This window comes from Electrophorus electricus, chromosome 15, assembly GCF_013358815.1.
Source record: "Electrophorus electricus isolate fEleEle1 chromosome 15, fEleEle1.pri, whole genome shotgun sequence".
Lineage (NCBI taxonomy): Eukaryota > Metazoa > Chordata > Actinopteri > Gymnotiformes > Gymnotidae > Electrophorus > Electrophorus electricus.
In genome coordinates this window covers 16,297,541-16,318,016 of record NC_049549.1, presented here as the reverse complement: position 1 = coordinate 16,318,016, position 20,476 = coordinate 16,297,541, and the positions used below count along the sequence as shown (strand labels likewise).

The 20,476-nt window shown below is 47.3% G+C and overlaps 1 protein-coding gene across 1 annotated transcript in view; it reads left to right on the top strand.

The window, feature by feature from the left end:
• The window catches only part of grik4 (glutamate receptor, ionotropic, kainate 4), a 213,327-nt gene that overhangs the window by 58,342 nt on the left and 134,509 nt on the right, over positions 1-20,476 (top strand). The gene's annotated exons all lie outside the window — the stretch shown is intronic.

Below are 20,476 nucleotides of genomic sequence, written 5' to 3'. Positions count from 1 at the left end.
CTGTATGCCAGTAGCATATCATATTATGCAAGCAGATTAGCCAGCTCTGACAGTTGACAGGGCTATTTCCCTAACAATATTTGAGATGTAATTCAATGTATTTCTTTTTAAATTACACACTTACGCGTTGCTATTGCATTGAGCATTTTGCTTTTATCAGGTTTGTCTGACAGTGTATCTCTGCCTGCAAGGTGGTTCTTGCTGTTTTTAGAAAAGATATGTTGAATTTTGACCTTGTCCACATGAGGTGGCCCTTGACATGGTGCAAATCCTGTCTGAGACGACTCCTTTAGCATAGAACTATTAAAAACAATGAACGCCTGCTTTAGGCTTCCTGTTACAGGCCATCCTGTGTATGGACTGAGCAGTAATATGAGATTCAGGAGGCATCTTTGAGCATTTTTATTCCACTTATGATGTGTAGCAGTGGACAGTGAATGAATTTACAGTGCAACCTGTAGTAGTAAGTAGTCTGTAAGTAGTGTGTAAGTAGTTTAGAAGTAGTGTGTATGTAGTTTAGAAGTAGTCTGTAAGTAGTGTGTAAGTAGTTTAGAAGTAGTGTATAGGGTATGCCATTCCTTAGTCCCCCAGATATGCATGTAAATACCCTCCATTTAAAGCCGGCATTCTGCACGTCACCATTCTAGCACCTGCAGGACTTTTTTCTCTTCTAAGAATTAGAATAACCCATATTACATTTGTAGATTTTACTTACTTTGTGACCAAATCAAATGAAATTTATGATATGTTATACTCTTCTATATATCTTTCAGAGATTATGTATAATCACTACCTAGAGCACATGTAACGGTTACCCTATATGGCATCAATAGTCATCAAATATATGACAAAGCATAATAAAAATGATTTTGCCCGATGGCCAACAGTGGCTTGACTAGGGTAAACATATCGAGCCGTGTACGTTTATTGAGATGGGTAAACATATTGAGCCCTGGCTACAGTGCGTCTTATTGAGATGGGTAAACACTGAGCCCTGGCTACAGTGTGCGGTTAGTCCTTTAACTTTGGCCCTTGTATGCACCGTGAGACGGAACTGACAGAAGGCTGTAGAGTCTTCTCGTCCCTCCAACAGCTGTGGCTCCCGGGAGCCGGAGGCACTTATGACCCACGGACGGCCACCGGTGAACGGCAACCCGCCTGCGTTAATCCGAACCTGACTCTTCTTACTACGGAGAGAGGGAGGGGAAGAGGAAGAGGAGAAGAAAGAGAGAGATCGGGTGAGAGACAGAGAGAGGTGGTTTGACTCCGGCAAGAGGGGGTGGGACTAAGGCTCCAGTGGGAGGGGCTGTCGGCCCCTCAACGAACACCTTTACTCTGCTGGTGTTGATTAGTGTGGAACGGGAGAAGGCCGGGGGAGGTGGGGGTGCGGGTGGGGGTGCGGGTGGGGTCTAATGGCACAGAGTCAACAGATGTGCCGAGCCGCCTGGGTGCTGTGTTAGCAGTTCTTATGAAGTTTGGAAAAGTGCACTGATACACACACACACACACACATACACACACACATACACCCTTGTTTTACTTCCTTTATAAGGGTTTTCTCTTGAGATATGTACTGCTCTAGTTAATGACTAATCTGTAGCTAAATAATGATGATGGTTCAGATTTAAGTAATTTGAGCTAAAGTTGGGCGGGTTGGGGTAGTTTCGGGGTAATTTCGGTGCTCTCCTATAACCACGAACACCCAATCGCGCCAAAAGAGTAAAAGGAAGCAAATGTACACATTATAACTCCGTGTCTGTGTCACAGTAAACAGAACCCGTGTCTCCGTGGTGATGTTCTGGGCCTTGTTGTTGACATTATGTGCTAATCAATAAGCCCGTGTGACTGTTTGCTGGCTGGTGGGTGAGGAGCCCTGTTGTGCTCTAGCCTTCTGATATAAGACATTATCAGTGTCCTGCTGCATAGGCTACAGCAATCGATAAATGAATTGATCAGCTCTCGAGCCACGCACCCTCCGACCACCGTCCTTTAAGGTTAAGATGTGCACATTCTTTCATGCTCTGACTCAGCTGGGACACACCCTGCAGCACCTCCTGTGGCCGTTAACACAGAGGCACCTGTAACGTCTTATCGTAATCGTCCACCAAAAGAACGGTAATGTGAACGCTTATGCTGCGTGTACAGGAATGCGTTGCTTCTAGTCTGGTTAGTCATCCAGCAGCGGACAGGGCCGGCGCCAAGCGCTGACTCAGCAACGAGCAGAGCATAGCGCGCCGAGCACTCTATATGTCTGTGCAGTGCGGGTTACGCACAAGGTGGAATGCAAGGAAATCTCTTACAGTGAAACTCAAAATTAACCGAGCAGCAAACAACAGATGATTTATAACCCCCCCCCCCCAAAAAAAAACAAACAAACAAAAAAAAAACAACAATATCGCATTTCTGAGCCTGCCGACCTTTACAGTCAAACTCGGGGCTCTTACCAGTCTTTCGAGTCAAGCAGTTTTCCAAGCTGAACCAGGATGAGGAGCTCTGTGTCAGTCTTGCAAATGCTTTGTAATGGCTTCAGGAAACTAGTGGCATAGATGCTTGTGTGCCCATTTAATTGGCTGAGGCGGTTTTCCCCTCAGGTGTTCACACACCATGGATGTGTGTGCGCTCCTCTTCAATAAGAGTTTGTTTCTATTTTTTTATGATTATTTATTTATTTTTATTCTTTATTGTTTTTGCTTTAGACGTCTTCCATCATGATCAGTGATGTATACAGCCCTCATTGTCTTTTGAAGGTTTCCCCTCTCATAGCAAATTGATACCGCAACCCATCAGCCGGATCAATAAAGCAGTTCATTGCCAACAGTTTATTATCAACGATATTGACGACATCAGTCGATTCTCGTGGCCCTAGAACATGCATCACTCATACTTGAGGCAGAAAAGATGAAATCTCGGTTTGAAGAGAAGACAAAATGTGCAAGTCGGAGGTCTAATTGAAGTTGCCAACACAAAGCGGTACACGGTGAGATTACTCTCCCGACACAAGTCGATTAGTTTCAAAATCCAGCCAAAGAACACACGTCCACAGAGTCCCTCTACCTAATCCTCCGTTATTCATGACCTCTTCCGTTTATGGTGATGCCACGTGAACTTTTGTCTTCCTTTAATAAGTGTGATACCCACAGCATTTTTCTGCGCTCCCGGTGCAGCAAGGTTGGACGATTATTTTATGAGCTGATTCGTCCTCCAGATGGGAGAGCGGCAGCCGACCAGCTCAGCGTTTCTGGCTTCTCGCAAATATGAAACGACTTGAGTTTATTTCTAAAACTGGCCGCCGACAGTTCTATTGCATTTTCAGCGGTCGTATATCTTTTTAGAGTGCAGTTCCTTTTATGCCCTTTCGATACCTAATTTGGAACTTTTAAGTGTTTCCAGAACTTGTTCCCCTTAACGCCGGCGCTAACGCCTGCGGTCCGAGATCCTGCGCCCACTTTTGCACTGCAGTTTGCACTTCTGTCAGCTCTAGTCTATTTAGGCCATGTTAGCCAGGTCTGGGCCCCGGATCAAGCCGATCTATTTATGTGATAAACCTAAAACACCCCGATTGCGGTGGCACCCGTGTCTGATCAGGAGAGAGCACATATATTACTTAGGAGGACGTTTTTATCAGATGGCGCGGTAGTTATCGTAAAAATAAAGTTCCAAATAGCCCTAAGCACATGCCCCGATGGTGCCACGGTGTTGGTGTGTAGCTCTGGGCTGGAGTTAGCTCCGGCACACAGTCATTCTCCGGCGCTCTGCACGATGTAGCCCACAGACGTGTGAGTAATACGGATCGGTTCGGTCTCAGAGTCATCGTCAGATTAGGTTACCTGCGAGTGTCATTTACTTTTCGCCCGATGCTCCCCGGACGCTGATTGGCACTGCTGTTGACTGTCTCACTGAAGTCTCTTTCGTTGTTAAACCCTAACACGTCAATCATTGTTTATTTGGTCAGGGCATGTTATTGACTAATGCTACGGTGTTTGCAATTTTAGTTTGGTTGAACAAACTGAATTACAAAATTACCATTAAGGTCATTTCAGGGGACAGTAAATCCTTTACATATTTATTAGCTTCTGATTATACGTCCCCTTGGGTAAACAGTGCCTCCCTTGAAAACACAACATTCTGCAGTGATTCTTGAAATGTCAGCTGCTCTCTATTGAAAGAAAGCATGGTGATTATGAATCTGAAAAACTCCTCATTGATGGAGGCCCATTTGCTGCTGAATTAAGTGGCCCAGTCGGTTCAAATATTCCGATTGATTTTGAAGTTTCTTCGACTGTTTTTGCCTTTATTTACCCAATATTAGTCAGAGGCTCAGAGGTTCCTCAGACCCTGGTTGCCTTCAGCAGTCATTAAAAAGATGAGGAACCGGCTACAAAAAGGTCAACGATTGCGTCTCTGCAGTGATTTGCGATCAGTTAACCCCCTGGTCCTTATTAATACTGTAAGTGCAGAGTGCAGATATGAAGACGACGGAGCACCGAGTGGGAAATGGCAGGCCGAGGCCTCGGACTCCACGCTGCGTGTTGACTCGTGCCGGTTCGCTGTCGCATTTTTAATAGTTGCTACCTGAGTAGCTGAAAACGGAGGCACAACCGGCCGCCGGGGCAAGAAGGAGAACATTTGGAGAGACGTCAGACTGTAACACGCGAGAGGAGGCGTCATCGTCGCTATAAAGCACAGTGAGAAGACCAAAACTCATTCAGGACGTTCAAAAACTGACCAGAAAACTAGAGGAAACCAGAAGAACCTCTGAGTTAGAAGTGTGCACTGTGCCAACAAGACTCTGCAAGAGAGAAGAGGACACTACCGGGTGTGCGTCCTCTACCGGGTGTGCGTCCTCTACCGGGTGAGGTTGTCATTTTGAGAAGGACAAGCGTGGAGCTGAAGAGACAGCAGGCAGATCCAGGGACGCCAGCACAGTCCGTGACTTCTCAACTCGACGTGTGGCGTGGTCACATTCACGATCGCCTCCATTCCACAGCGCGCCGAAGTCTAGGCAAAGACGGCTCGCCGTTCGCACAGTGTGGGGTTTCGGTGCATAAATGCATTTTAAAAATCAGCAACAAAAAAATTGTTTTAAAGTGTAAAACAAATCGACTCCGTGCAGAGCAGAAGCAGCCAAGTACTCCCACATCATCCGCAGGCGCGCTTTTTGAAGTCTCTGCTCAGATGGCCGCCGCTTTCCCGATCTCTGCGCGTTTTTTTCCCACACAGCGGCCCGGTTTCCTCTCGGATCAGGCTCCAGGCTGGCTTCCCGAGCGGGCAGCGGGACCACGGATGTGAAGCGCCTGGCGCTCAGCCCTGCTGCGCTGCTGACTCCAGCCACTCACCTCACAGGAGCAGCTGTGATGTTCGTGAACGCACAACGTTTACATAATCCTCCGTAGAGCTATGAGCTCGTCCTTAAAGCAGCAGCGCTGCCTGTGCACCGCAGTTGTGCTTCTATGGAGGTGAAGTATCGTTGTGTCTAGAGGGAATACGTGGGCTTGTTCTCCGTGTTTTCCGGTGTGTCTGGGGCAGAGGGTTTGGAACGTAGGCCTGCGTGCGGGGCTTTGTGCTCGGATTAAGAATAAACTATCATCAGAGGTAAAGTTCCTGTTCCCTCCGTACTCCTCAAACAGGTGGCCGTTCTGGAATGCTTGGTTGGACTGTCGTTGGAAAATGGCAACTTGCTTCTGACTTTGAGAGTTATATTCAGTGATACAGCTAATGACAGGATTATAATGTTAATGTCAGGTTTCTCGCACGCAACAGCAATCAGTCACTTAGAAATGCCAATGTTGTGGAAGGGCCAGTGGTACAGGTCTGCTCTGTGTGTGGTGACATACAGAAGCTCATACAGGACGCATTGCTCTATGTGGTAACACATATGTGCTGAAGCTGTTCAGTAAAGTCACAGAAAGCGTGCAGTTACTAACTAAATCCTCTGTGCCTGAGGCTTCTGGCTCATATGGAATGACCTGATAATTAGCGATACTTGGGTTTATTTGCATGTGGGATGTTGCTTCATTTTGTAAAAGCTTGAATGATAGAGAGATAAGGAGAAGGAGGATTGATAAGGGGAAGCTAAAGCACAGATTATTCACCGCTCATCCTTAAATAGCTCACATCTGAAACGATAATATCATAACTACGGGGCTGTGTCCGTTCAGCTCATCCATCAGGCCCATGCCTTGTGTGTCTCGTGTTTTAGGTGTCTCATGTTTCATGTCTTGTGTGTCTCGTGTGTTTTAGGTGTCTCATTTGTCTCATGTGTCTCATGTGTCTTGTGTGTTTTAGGTGTCTCATTTGTCTCATGTGTCTCATGTGTCTTGTGTGTTTTAGGTGTCTCGTGTCACACGTCTCATGTGTCTCATATTTTAGGTGTCTCGTGTGTCTCATGTCTCAGGTGTCTCGTGTGTCTCATGCACTGTGGCTCAGGGATATGTAGAATGGTTTCACAGAGCTGTGGTAAAGTACGGCAGAACTGTTAGATGAATGCTACAGTGCCCGGGTGCCTGTTCTCCACATCATGACCCAAGTCTTTAAAACATTTATCATTTAAGGGCAGATATAGAAACAATTAGAGTAAAACACATCTAGGATTCATTACTAAAGCTTGCCGGAGAGCGTGGTGGGGTGGGGTGGGCTAGTTATGTTGTTACAGCCATTCAGATCCTTGTTGACAGGGTGAGCAGGTTTCTCACAAACAGCCCACATCACTCTTCTGTCTGCCTGTGCTACCCAGTAATACACTAGACGTTTGGTTCCGTCTTCAGTGGTGAGTTCCTGTTTTGGATATTGCCATTACATCAACGGGAGCACGCAGCTTTGTGAAGGTTAGCCCTCCGCACAGTCTTTCATATGGACAGCTACAGTGTTGCCCCAAGATTACCGCCATCTCTGTGTCTTGTACACATCATGTGCACGGAATGAGAACGCATTTTATGGAGGCTTTTGCTGTCAGTGCGAAGAAAACAGAGTGAGGAAACATTCAAAGAGCGCTAAGGAGACTTTTTTTTTCTATTAATACATGAGAAAATGTTAAGAATGTGAAACAGGTCTTAAGAATGAGCGAGGTGAGGACGTGGGCTATAGAGCTGTGTAGGGCAAGCTGTGGGAGTGACTTTCAGCTGGTGACAGGCCATCCGTCTGGGCCAGGGCTGCTGTGTTTGTCCATAACACAGAGGAGCCCTCTGTGATCCTCCCCACACAATGACATTTTTAATTCATTACTACTCACTGCAGAGGTTCCTATTCTGGTCCTCCGAGACCCCTCGCGTGACCTCCACTTCCCAGCCGTTCCGGCACCTGCGCGCCTCAGAGATGCCCGGAGTTTTTCATCCCTGGACTGGCTGACTCAGGTGCGTGGGGACTAGGAGGAACATAAAGCAGACAGGCTGGGTGTCTCCCAGGACTGGACTGGCCTCTGCTGACCTTTAAATCCCAGCGCAGGGTCCTGAACGGGGTGATCTGCAGGCCTTTTGGCCATGTGCCTGGTGCGGATGTGTTGTAAATCAACTCTGTGGTTTTACTGGCAGTTTTCTGGTAACAATCTCAGCAGTGTGGCAGATTTACTGATTTCGAATCATTTTTCAGCTTGGCCCTTTTTTAAAGTAACAAGCCCATTAAATCGATGTACTACATTGGTTGTCATAGAGACACATTATTTAGTGATAAAACACCCAGAATGGGTTTTGTAAGCCATACATCTTAACATACACTTGTAATGTTAACATGGACATATGAATGTACATGATTTAGATGTATTCTTAATACATCTAACCAGAGATCTTACACATTTAATCCAAGAGCACGACTGTATCGCAGCATTACCAGGCTGGTTACAGGTTATCGAGAAGGGTTCCGTTTTGGTTTAATACAGGAGGAAATTGACAGGAGAGTAGGTCCATCCAGGCAGTGATTGGAAACAGGGATTTGTGGAAAAAGGAACAGGAAGTACAGGCTGTGGACATCTGTAGATGGATTAACATGTGAGATTGGAAATTGGCAGCAGATGTAGGTAAACAATACCCCAAAAAACTAAATACAGGTCTCACAATGCTTTCATTACACTGAGGTCAGATATGGTATTGCACTCTGAAAGTATGCGGATGATTTGTTTTATAGCGTTAACAATTCCATTTCATACCAAAGGTGTTGAAGCTTTGGAAAAGGAAGATGCAGAAATTTGCAGAGTTGGTGGCTGAAGTGAGAGAACGTGGGTGGCCACTAGAGATAGGAACGAGGGAATCTGTAGCATCTTTGATTCTGGAATTGGGTTTCAGAGGCTGGAAGCTAAGGGTAGGAATTCTCAGCTGAGAAGACTAGCCAGTGTCTGTGGATGAGCGTTGGAAAGATGGAATAACAGAGGTTACCTGTGCCTCTGGTCCGGCGAGGACTGGACAGCTGAGTGGACTGGTGTGCCAGTGGTATTGGGCGTGGCCTTGGTCACTGGAGAGTCCACTGTGGATTTTACAGCTTATTAAGTGATTCGTGCAGTGCATGAAAGGGTTAGTGGTGGCTCAGTGGTTAAGGTACTGTACTAGTAGTCGGAAGGTTGTTGGTTTGTATCCCACCACAGCCAGATTTCCACCCTCAGTTGTGGTAAGTCAGAACTGTGAGTTTTTTAGATAAACGCAGCAGCTAAATGCCTTAAAAGAAAATATAAAGGTATAGAACTGGTGACAGTGAACAGTGCATTAATTGTATCACTGGGGCTCAATCAAATGAAGTTTGACGCTATAATTTGGAGTGTGTGTGTGTGTGTGTGTGTGTGTAAACATCACATTAATATGTCTGACTGAACAAGCCACTTGAAAACACTGCCCAGTGGTGACATTGCAGGTGTTCAGCCCCATGAATGGATCGGTCTGTTGTGAAAACACAACCCAGTGGTGCCAATACAGCCCCACCCTCTCAGAGGGCCCCCACCCTGTCAGAGAGAATCGTCCTGTTTTGGTGTGGTGCTCATCCAGGCGAGCCCTTCTGCCCCAGCATCTGCAGTTTGCTCTCACCTGCTGCTTTATTCACGTCTCTCCCTGACATGTTTCCTTCCCCGCTGCCCCGGAGCTCTGGACCTGCTGCTGATCGGAGATTAAACCTTGGGTTGGGAAATTAGTATCGCAGTATCCAGGTGAACGAGTCATGCACAGGCTGTGGAGTGGTCTCTGTGCACACCCTGTCGCAGCACAAGCTAAGTTACCCTAGCCCTACTCTGGATTGCACCTCCGCTTTCCTAACGGAAATTAACTGGCTTTAAACGGGTTTTTAAATGGGTTTCAAGCATGGCGCCATGGGAACGGCTTCCCTGCTTGTTTTTTTTTTTTGTGTGTGTGTGTTTTCCTGTTTCAGCTCTGTCTAATTGGGGAGGCCAGTGAGGTGTGTTGGAGCAGGGAAACCATTAAACCGTGCGCTGCGGAGGGCAGCTCAGGACAGGAACTGAAAAAGCCAAGCCCTTTGCCTCAAACCGCTCCTTTTTCTCACGTTTATTGGGAGTAGCTTGTGCCAGCTCATCAAAGGTCCACGTTTAGAACTGGGCACAGCACATCAGAACAGAGAAGAGACGATAAAGCAGTTGTTTACATTTCTGAGAGTCGAGTCCATGTAGCTAGTGTTAGGCATATCTGCTTTGACTTTGATTCTGATCAAATGATGTGAGAACTGGTGCATCACCCACAGGCAGAGAGGAAAATACACAATTCCAGCCACACTGTTGGCTGATGACTTTTTCATCAGCGTCGGGCCTAAACAAACTCTGGATTAGAGCGAACTCGGATGAGCAACAGGCGCGTGTTCTGATGTATGTTACTAAATTGGCTGACTGGCATTAGTGCACAGAATAGACTGAAAGTGAAAGAGAAAGAACAGAAATGAAGAGCTAAAGGGTTCCAGTGTAGAGACCCAGTACATTTGCATTTAGCTGACACTTTTATCCAAAGCGACTTACAATTATGACTGAGTACAATTTGAGCAATTGAGGGTTAAGGGTCTTGCTCAGGCGCTCCAGAGAAGCAACCTGGCAGTGGGACTCATAGGGGGAGATGTTTGTACTGCTAATCCAGTACAATATTTTGATGATGCAGGCTGATATACTGTTCTCAAAGAAAACCCGTTTTATCAGCTTTATTGCACAGTCAGTAGTCAGTTACTGCTGCGGTCCTGACAGACGATGAAGAACCACACGTGTAAAGTTGTAAAGTTGTATCAGCAGCTATATACCAATCTAATATCACACCTCACATGCTTTTTACAGAGTTTCTGGAATAAAATGAGCTTTAATGAGCTACATATCCTCATGAACATTATAAAATACTTTCATTTCTGCTTTTGCTACATAACTGCACAGTCTAGTCAGGGTTAACCCTCCTGAGTGTAGGTTAATTTTAGTTCATTCTTCTGTAGTGAAATGTCTTTCTTATTCCCAGACTGCGAGTGTATTAGTGTGAGCACCATGTGTAAGATCTGTAGTAAGAGAGCTAGACATGCCAGTGAAATTTAGTAGAGTACAGCAAAACTGATATCACACTCAACTTCTGCACAAGGTTTATTCTCAAATTTGCTTTAATGCTATTTGCTATGTATAGCATTTCATCTTTTTGCTTGAATACCCAAAAACAAATGGATCACAGTTGGAAAAAAGAAGCAGTCATTAGTCATTAGTGAGCCGGGGACCCAAGTTAGTCCTTTAGTCTGTGTATGTTTTCAAAGTGGTGCAATGGCTGATAATATGAAACGAGATTCACGTTCATAAATGGAAACACGGATGGGCTACCAGATGACTTTAGGTAAGCAAACGCCCTTCTTTAGGCTCAGTGAGTGTTTATGGAGAGTTTAGAATGATGAGCCAGGGCCATTTCTTTGAAGCAGGATGGTATGATTTATTTATACTTCTGCATGGCACTGTGGTGACTGTTATTAAAGAATGTCTGCTGTCTTATGGAGCAGTCATGCAGTCATCGGGCGAAGTTGGCCACTGCTGGATTTGCTGATGTCATAAAAAACATCAGATAGACAAGGACTCGCTGCTGCTGTGTTTTTCCGTTTGGATGGTGTGAGGAAAAATATTCAGAGACCATCCCAATCTCTCTCTCTCTCTCTCTCTCTCTCTGTCTCTGTCTCTCTCTCTCTCTCTCTCTCTCTCTCTCTTTCTCTCTCTCTTTCGCTTTGTTTCTTACCATCTTTTAAACTGTCTTTCTCACTCTCTCAATCTCTTTCCCCTTTTCTCTGTCTGCCTTTTATACTGTTTCTTGCTGACTCTCTCTCTCTCTCTCTCTCTCTCTCTCTCCCCTCATATTGACTCTGAGCTGAGCACAGATGCACTCCCCTCCCCTCCTCCCTGCGGTTCCTGATATCGAGGCCCCGTGATCATTTCAGGCGGCAGGCTGCAGCCTCCCACACTGCGGGTCAGTGGGCTTCCAAGGCTGAGCCCCTCCAAGTATCTCCACAGCCCACCAATGCGTCGGGATTACTTGGAGATGTTCCGCATGGATGGCTAAGATTTCAAAATCCTTTGAGGAAATATGAATGAGAAAGGTCATTTCCTCTAGAAGGTGGGCACAATTCCAGCCGAGGTTATTCGCGTGCAGGGCGGCGCACGAGCCCTCTGTTCAAGGCATGCGGAGGGTAGCACGTGCAATGTTAAGGTCACATGCATGGCAGTTGCACATACCCTCTGTTAGAGCTGTGCACGGTTCTGGGCAGCCTGGCGTCTCACGTGATGCATGGTTCTCCGTGTGCATTTGCTTCCTGTTCTCTGCTGCACGGTATCCCCATGGCACTGGTCCACGGTCACATGCGTCTACACGAGGGCGCACTCGAAATACAAAACTTCATTTGTGAATGCACGCAGCACAGCTAGCCTGAGGCAAACTCTCACGGGGCACAATAACACCTGTGGCACTGGTTCCCTGCCCCTCAAAATGTGGCACCGCTGCCTCATTCCCCCCACAGCCCTGCTCTGTCCCTGGGGAAGCCCTGCAGCGAGACGAGCACCGGACCCCTTACATCTACACCAGCTCCAACAGGAGGCCCTCCAGTTCACACCTACAGCCTGTCTCCGCTGATCAGGTGGAGCGGCCTGGAAACGGCAGCACATCTCTGTGAGGTAGTAATACTCTGCTCCCTTTCATGCCGTTATTAGATCCACGTTATTAAATGGCCTGTTGTTTCGAGGCCTTTAGTGTAGAGTCTACTGCACATGTTCATAGATATATTCATTTAACCATGCAAGAAAAGCCTTCGGTTATGATCATGGTTTGAAGCATGGCAACAGCTGTTTAAATGTTTATTGTGGTGGTACCTTGGAAGATTTAGTTTGTGCCATCCATTTTTCCTTCATTTTCTCATTTTAAAAAAACAAGAAAACCTCATAGTCAGGAATATTTCCAGCTGGCATCCAGTCAGAGAAGCTGTAAGGCTGAATGATCAGCAGGGTTCCTCAGCTCCCTGACAGAAACCTGCCAGCCAATCCTGGCACGACTGGTGTCGATAGAAGGAGCTTATGATATGGAAACCAGAGTTAATGCATCACTTGAGACGGAAGGCTCCTTTTTCCGATGTTTGTGGGACCTTTTCAAGGTGCTGTTGGCATGCGTTTTTTTTTTGTGCACCTCAATATTGGCTCCGTGGAGCTGAGTCTCTAGTATAACGGTTTCTTTCTCATGGCAGATCTGTTCTGTCTGCACTTAATGTACTTTGTGAATGTTTCAAGCGTGCCTCTAGTTGTCTTTCCAAATTCTCCTCATGCTGGTATCTTAGCGAAATCCATGGAGCTTGTGGATCCAAGCACTTCCTGGCTCGTAGCTGCCAGGCGGCACGCACGTTGCATAACGAGAAGCCGTGTTATTGGTGCTGGCATGAAGCGTGTGCTTTTGGCAATGCTAAATACAGAGTGCGACTCACTTTCTGGCCTTCAAATGAAATGTAAAGCACAGAAGTTGCTTTTTGTCACCAGGCTTCCGATGGAAAGCCAGGTGTAACACGTAATGCGGGACTATGGCTCTTTTCCACAGGTGATTCGGTACACTCAGAATTCCTCCCCTTGGCCCTGTGCTCAGTGAGATGCGCCTGCAGTTGCCTAAAGCTGCTGCTTTAAGCTGCAGCAATAAAATTATATTAAACTTTAAATATTCTTGGATTGCATGTAGTTAATCACTTGTTTGAGGGCCCTCAGCCTGTGAATGGAAATGGGAGGTTATGGATGACTGTAAATCGCCTGAGAATTCCTGCACACTTGTGGGGAAAAACAGCTTCTCCACACGGTTTCTCTCTCCGTCTCTCTCTCTCTCTCTCTCTCTCTCTCTCTCTTTGTTACCATTCCACCATTCCCCCCCCAGCAGCGCTAGGGAAGGTTTAGACTTATTTTTGAGAGCTGCCATGCATGTCTTTGATAATGTGTTTATGAAAATCCATATTAGTATCATGCCCAATCTTGTGCTAGCTCTCTGGTGTAATTTGTCAGCTGCCACCGTGCTGGGCCCTTTAGTTTGTTCGGAGATGAAAACATATGACATAATTCTAAACGTCAAAACAAATCCCTCTTCTTTCACCCCTGCTTCAAAGCCTGCATGGCGGCTCACCTCCTCCAAAAGGCAGGTCGATAAACTTGGACCGGGTCGGGACTCGCACGCGGCCCGGGGCAGTTTTGTGCGTGGCCTGTAGAGCTGGTGTTGCTAAAAGCTTCCAGGTATCACACTGTAGACAGCAGAGTTGAGACCCCTGTGCAGCTCTTTCCAGAATTGTCACACTGTAGCACTATTTAAAGATAAATGAGCCAGCACCAGATATAATCAGCTACAAAGATCGTTGGCAGTGAACAGCGCAGGAGCCCATTTCCACTCGGCCGGGACGCTGCAAATGGAAACGGATATCGGCTCTACGGTAAAGAAGGCACGCCACGCTCTCATAAGGAGAAGGATAACTCAGCTTTCGCTGCACGACAAGTGCGGAATCCCATTGCTCGAATGTGTGCTCAGAGGAAGGCAGGAGACAGAACTTCATTGAGACCTGCATGATCTTGCGGCCTTTTCACTGGTATTCCGAGAAGTTGGCAAAGAATTTGCCTCTCCGGTTTTTGTCAGTTCTGAAAAATAGTAGAGATCTAGTTCACAGAGTGAAGTGCGAATTCCGTAATATCCGTAACGTCAGGTGCATTTTGCATGCAGTTGCTTCACTGAGGGAACTGTGTGATGGTTTATTCCAGCAGTTTGCTTTGTGTTTTTAAGGCACGCTACCTTGTTATTCTACCTTATTACTATCAGATCGCAGTTCTGACGCAAACCTGCAGCGCTGGACTGTGAACCAAAGATCTGTCTCAGTTTAGCAACTATATCAAAATTAATTGGAAAATGAAATAAAGTGGATTTTTTGGGATGTATTCCTTACTTTAACGTTTCTTCGTTGGCTTAATATGGGGGACATGCGAAAAACGGCTGGTTTTGATGTGTACAACAAATGACTGTGTATGTCTGCTCATATGACTGAGTGTTCTCAGTTATACTTGTATGTGTGTGTGTGTGTGTGAGTGTTTGCATGTGTGCGCACATGCCTCTGTGCGTGGTGTGTGTGTGTGTTTTTGGCGTTTTTGCGGGGGGTAATGCCTCCAGAGGGACCTGCCGAAGAGCTCGGTCCGTTTCTCACGCGTCCTCTGCCTTCATCTGCTCTCCTCTGTCACGCAGTCCGCGCATTAGCCAGACAGATGGCACCAAATATGTCATTCGAAAATGACGTCTCCTCTCACCCCTCGCCCGTCCGCGCCTCTGTCTGTCGTAACGAGCCTCCCTCCGACGCGGCTCCTTGCGCAACTGTCCCTCCGAAACGTTCCCGAGACCCATAACCTCCTCGTGACTCAGCCGTGTGCTGGAGAGATCAGTTATGTCTCCTCCACTCCCACCACCAACAGTACGTTACACCTACCAAAGGTTACGACAAACCACTCACAGAACCACTCAAGCCATGCCAATCATTTATTCCAATATTATTCTAATATTCTAATAAATCATTTGCAGGCTTGCAACTATTATATAACTGATAATATCACACCTGTGTGCAAATGTTCCTTCACAGCTTGCTCAACAGTTTACAGTCTTTTCCTATACAGGATACAATGTGAAAGTTAAGAGTTGCCAAGCAACAGGCATACCATTTGATGGTTTATTCTTTTTCGTGAAAAAAAGGAAATAGGCTCCAATTACTGTAATGAACGGACTTCTCTTTGGCTTGCTCGTCATCTGCATAGGAAAGAAGGTTTCCAGGTGTGCTTGGGGGCGGGAGGCACTCCAGCAGAGAAGGACGACGAAAAGGATGCACACATGAAACTGGGCCGCATTTGAGATCCTGTTCACAGGAGCCGGTAGTACAGTCGGTCCTGCAGAATTATGGCTGGCTGGGGCATTTCTGTCCGATGTCAAACCCACTGGCACTCTGGACGCAGCACCAGCAATCGGTGCCTGGTCAGACAGCAGGTCACGAGTCAGTACCACTCAGACATGCTGTGTGAAACGTGAACGTCCAAAAATGTCCATGGTTTTATTGCGTGTTAAATGAGCATACTGTACCTATACAGTACACATACAGTACATATACAGTACACATACAAGGTTGCCAGTTCAAACCCCACCACTGCCAAGTTGCCGGTGTTGGGCCCCTGAGCAAGGCCCTCAGTTGCTTGAATTGTACTCAGCCATGATGGTGAGTCACTTTGGGTAAAAGTGTCACCTAAATGTCACAAATGTTGCTGAGTCATTTGTACTCATTTTGCTAGTGATGACACATTTGATAATTAGCATCTTAGTCTGATCTTGGTGCAGAATTCCGTTTCTGGCGCTGGAAAAGCTCCGTGACCTCACCTTCAGTTTCATTCAGTTTCCTCTCCCAGGAAGGCCCTGGGCGTGTGGCCCTTTCTCCAGGGGAGGGAGGTGTGGCAGGGTGGAGGGTGGCATGTGCAGTCCTCCGCCCTGGTTAGGATGGAGGCCGCGTTGGCCGGTGCGCCAGACGAACAGTGAGCTGTGTTGTGCAAAATATGAAAGATGGCGTGGAGGCTCGCTGAAATATTCTCGTCACGACCAAGGTTGAAAGAAGAATTTCCTTTGGCACTACTAGAATTTCTGTTCATATTTTAGTGTTTGTTTACTTCGAGGAAACACCATGTACTGCCAAAAGCATTCTGTACTTAAACTGTCACTACAGTCTGGTTGGTTGAAGCAATTTATATGGTACCAGTATGTTATTTTAATGTGAATGCATAATTGTAAAACTTGCATAAGTGGTATTGAAATGCAGACGTCATTTTGCTTACGACCGTCAGGTTTAGAAGAACAGTTTGGTGAAAGATGCTGGCATTTCAGAATCAAACCAGCATCACAAAGTGCGTATAAGCAATTGATAAATGATATGATCGCATCATTTTCCAATATAGTTGATGAGAAAGCAATGAAGTGGCCGTGGGCTTCAAGGCTGAGTAGCTTCACTCCAGATGGAAGCAGCGCGCGTCCAGTGGCATAGTGGATTATTTCTGGTATACGCCAGTTTAAAGCTCCATCTTGATTTAAGTGCTGCAATTTAGCTTTGATTGAGGGACATATTTTTTGTTAAATTACGTTAATTTAGCGGTTCCGTGGAGTAACCAGCACAGAGCTGTTTCAGTTATATGATCTTTTAAAAAGGGCAGCTTTCCCATTTGTTTGAACACCTGCTATAAACTAAAGTATGTTTATGTTTCTCTGAGAAAGCCTTGTGAAGTGGATGGTTCCTTTGGTTTGGGTCTCACAAAGGTTGCAGTGGAATGAATGAAGCTGTCACTCTGTAATCTGTTCTTTTGAACCTGAGAATGATCAAAGTGATGTGTGTGATCTTGTTATAATTCTAACTTCATAAAACAAGTTTGCCGGTAATTCCTCTTTATGGCCTGCTTGCTCTGGAATGCCCTCTGGCAATGTGACATGGAAGGCAGATTTTTTTTCTACATTTATTTAAACCTCTGACTCCCTCATGCCTGGATTCAGATTTGTCCACTACTCCCAGACCTCGCCCAGCCCTGCTCCGCCCTGACCCCGCCCAGCACTGCTCACATCCCCGGCTGTAGAGGTCAGGACACTGGTGTAGGCCTGAGCGTCTTGCTCGTGTGCTGCGGGTGACACCAGCATTGAGAAAGACTAGAGGCAAACTCCAATTTCTCTTTGGCTCCCAACCAACACAAACACCTGCTGCTGATACAGATTTGATACTACAGTAGTCCTTCCATAATGGTGTGTTTTCGGACACCGGTGACCTGTGTAATTTGCATTATTTCTTCCTTGTGTGTGTAATTTGGTCACTGCTCAAACAAATATCTTTAAGGCACTTTTAAGGAAACCTCAAAAAAAACATCAGAGCTCGGGGCCTCTTCCGTTTTGTGTCCATCGGGCCCGAGCAGGACGGCTCCGCCAGAGAGCTAAACAGTCCTGGGGATCCCGTGTGTCCTGCGCGTTCACCTTGCAGCTGTGGCTAATGATAGGGACCATGTCAACCTCTCCCGTGACATCCTTTCAGAAATCATTTCACAGCTATAAAAGTCAACAGAATGCTGTTTACAGGCTGACCGTTATGTGGCTGTGAATGCACTTGGGCCCTTTTATTATTTGTTGACCCCACAAATACTGTAAGGGCTTCATTATGAGCGCAAACCCGTGTTCTTCCATTAGCTTCCTACGGCCGTGCCTCACCGTGACGGCGTGCCACGCCGGCTCCTGCACGCCAGCCCTCACGTTTTAAACAAGTGTTGATGGTGCACCAGTTGCACGCTGCTCTAATGGAGTTGGCCCTTCGACGTGCTTGTTCGAGCCGTGTAAGAAAAGGGAGACGTGGACGAGGCCGACTGGCAGCCTCTATCTTCGTGCTTTTCATGGCGAATCCTGTTTAAAGGAGTCAGTAACTGGCCCTTCTGTGACCTTCACTTTGTGATGTGATGCTGCTGAGGACTCACCGGTACACTTCACCATGGTGAGAGTGCTATCAGAGGAACCGTCCAATCTTCCCCTAAAAGGGTCTTGCTTTGCGGAGGCTGGCGTCAGCAAGGATGGCCTGACAGACAGGGAGAGCTGTGTTTAGAAACAAACACATGCAGGCGTCACACCGAGCAGCACGCGCGTGGTGCGTTCGCGGAACGCACCGATTTCACGCCTGCCGGCGTCTCTGGGGGTTGGAGACACCCCAGCCGCTGTCATGTGCGTGTAGTGCTGTTAATGGAGTGAGACAGGTTACGTGACGCTCACGCTCTCAGCTGGCTCGGCAATTAACGTTCATAGATTGATGTCTTGGCACGCTGTGGATGAAAAATGGCCCGGTGCTTATCCCAAGTCCCCGCACACTCCCGCTCAGACATAGAGGATACGGGAAAGCTATGACACAACACGCTGAAACTTAAAAATCCCTTTTATTAATTTTTTTTCTATGATAATTTGCATACCAAAAACTTTTAAGTTATGGGAGTGTTGCTGTGGAATGGACAGCTACTTTCTCTTATTACAAAGACTGACTTACCATCAGTACTTGACCACTGACCCTTTCACACACACACACACACACACACACACAGACACACACACACACATACACACACATACACACACACACACACACACATACATGCATGATTGTGCTGCAGCAGTTGTTAGGCCTGCATCCATAAACATTTGCTCCAGGCCTGTTGGTGCTCACTGGCGTGTATCGCGAGCTTGGATACACACCAGTGGGATCTGTCCTGCAACGTTCCAGGGATTACAGGGCTGTAGATTTTCAGTGGAAAATGATCGGGCTGTTTGCTAGTTCGAAGACGCATCGCGGGGGAAAAAACAAACGAGCAAAACAACAGCCAGAGGGACAGATGTGGGGGTAGATCTGCAGGCCCAGGAGCTGATGACAGCAGCACTTCTGTGTGCTGACGAGTTGGTTAGGGTTCAGGGTAAAGTGCCTGAAGGGGCATGTGGGGACCACTGGCCAGGCCTTGCTAATGAGGGGCTGTCACCCTCCCCCTCCCTTCTCCAGCATGCCTCTGACTAGCTGGGTCCCCTCTCCTCTCTGACCAGACAGGGATGGCAGAAGGGGGAGGGGTAGAGTCTGGTAGGTGGGGGAGGGGTATAGTCTGGTGGGGGGAGGGGTATAGTCTGGTGGGGGGAGGGGTATAGTCTGGTAGATGGGGGAGGGGTATAGTCTGGTGGGGGGAGGGGTATAGTCTGGTAGGTGGGGGAGGGATATAGTCTGGTGGGGGAGGGGTATAGTCTGGTGGGGAGGGGTATAGTCTGGGTGGGGGGAGGGGTATAGTCTGGTAGGTGGGGGAGGGGTATAGTCTGGTGGGGGAGGGGTATAGTCTGGGTGGGGGGAGGGGTATAGTCTGGTGGGGGGAGGGGTATAGTCTGGTGGGGGAGGGGTATAGTCTGGTAGGTGGGGGAGGGGTATAGTCTGGTGGGGGGAGGGGTATAGTCTGGTGGGGGAGGGGTATAGTCTGGGTAGGTAAAGTCTCGGGGGGGGCAGCCAGCCAGCCGTGGATGGGTTTAGTCCTGCCACTGTGCCTCCTCCTGCTGCAGGAGGGAGTGCTACAGAGCCGTGCATAATCAGGCCTCAAACCCTGACTGCACTGCCTGTGAGGGGCTCCGCTCAACAAAGCGGCGGCGTGAAGGCAGCGTTAGTACAGATCTGTTCTGCTCCGCTTCCGTTCTTTCATGTATTCAGACAGTCAAACCATGGCCAACAGTCTTTGATATGAAGAAACCTCTGTCGTTTGGTCAACTGCACAATAAAAGGGGTTACTTTGATGTCACATTTACGTTTGTTTCAGGAAGCGATTTCGGTCTTTAGTACAGGAGTGCTGTTCACAGAGCTTCACCTTCAGTGTTGTTTATTTATTCAGTCACCAACAGCACTTCTCTTTTGGTCCCAGTTTCCGGTTTCTTTAAATATCCAGGTTGCATCCCAATTATTTGACTTTCTCTTTTTATTCTGGAAGCCAGTGAAAAAGACATCCTAATCTTACTTTGATTCTTGAACGCTGAAGATAAGGTGGAGCTGGTGGAGGAGGTGGCAGTGCTTTCTTCTTGAGCTCTGCCTAGAGACCATCCGTCACCATTTACACCGGATGGTCAGTTAAGGGCAGGCATCAAAACCTGGGGCTGCCGCTACCTTTAGACACTAGGGTTAGCCACGCTGGAGAGCCCTGTCTGTCCGCCAAAAACAGGGCAGTGCTTTGGTGACAACGCTCCTGGAAAGCAACAGCCATAAAAACGAGAAATTGTGTGTGTGTGTGTGTGTGTGTGCGTGCGTTTGTTTGTGCGTTTGTTTGTGTGTGTGTTGGGGTGGCAGCGTTGAGAAACCTTCTTATACTCCAGCTGGAGCCACAGAGGGAGGTTTGCGATGCTGCAGCAGTGTAATCCATCATGCTGCCACTGGTGCTGGGTGGAGTGGGCTGCAGTGGGAGAGTGCACGAGGGCGTCTGGTGGGAGAGTGCACGAGGGCGTCT